The sequence below is a fragment of the Trypanosoma equiperdum genome, assembly GCF_001457755.1.
Source record: "Trypanosoma equiperdum strain OVI genome assembly, contig: ctg_56, whole genome shotgun sequence".
In the NCBI taxonomy this organism is placed as follows: domain Eukaryota; phylum Euglenozoa; class Kinetoplastea; order Trypanosomatida; family Trypanosomatidae; genus Trypanosoma; species Trypanosoma equiperdum.
The window spans coordinates 141,531-142,102 of record NW_027124498.1 but is presented as its reverse complement, the minus strand read 5'-3'; positions in this window follow the sequence as shown (position 1 = coordinate 142,102).

Below are 572 nucleotides of genomic sequence, written 5' to 3'. Positions count from 1 at the left end.
TTTTTTTTTTTAGCCGTGTTGTTCGTTTTAGGGAACTGTGCCAACAGCAGCAGCAAAGGGGGAAAAAAGGTTCATTATGTTTGCAGATCGATAAGTGCAGCGCCGCCGCGCTCATTGGCTAGAAAACTCCATTGTGCTAAACGAAATGGCTCACTCCGTATTTTTTCAATTAATCCACCATTCACTGTGAACTGAGTTCAGGTTTTTTGTTTTCCGTTAGCAAGGCCACTTCCACTTTGCTACTCATGTTTCTTCCGTCTCAGAAACAAAAAAAAGTATGCAGTAAGAAGAGGAAAAATCCATAAGGAAAAGAGGTCTTGTTTGTTTATTTGTTTTGGACGCATGCTTCGACATCATCACTTGAAAACCACCCGCAGTGGAGGTGTAAGATAAATAAGACAGCAGATTACAACAAAAACTGCCCCAAACCTTCCCCATCCGTATTCGTTACGCTACCCGCATTATTATCGTTATTGCGGTGACTTTCTCATTTGAGCCACCGTGGGTGGCCTTCCCTCCTAAGATGCGGTACAGTTATGTGGCTTTGAGTGAAAAACTGCGAGTAGCGGCGC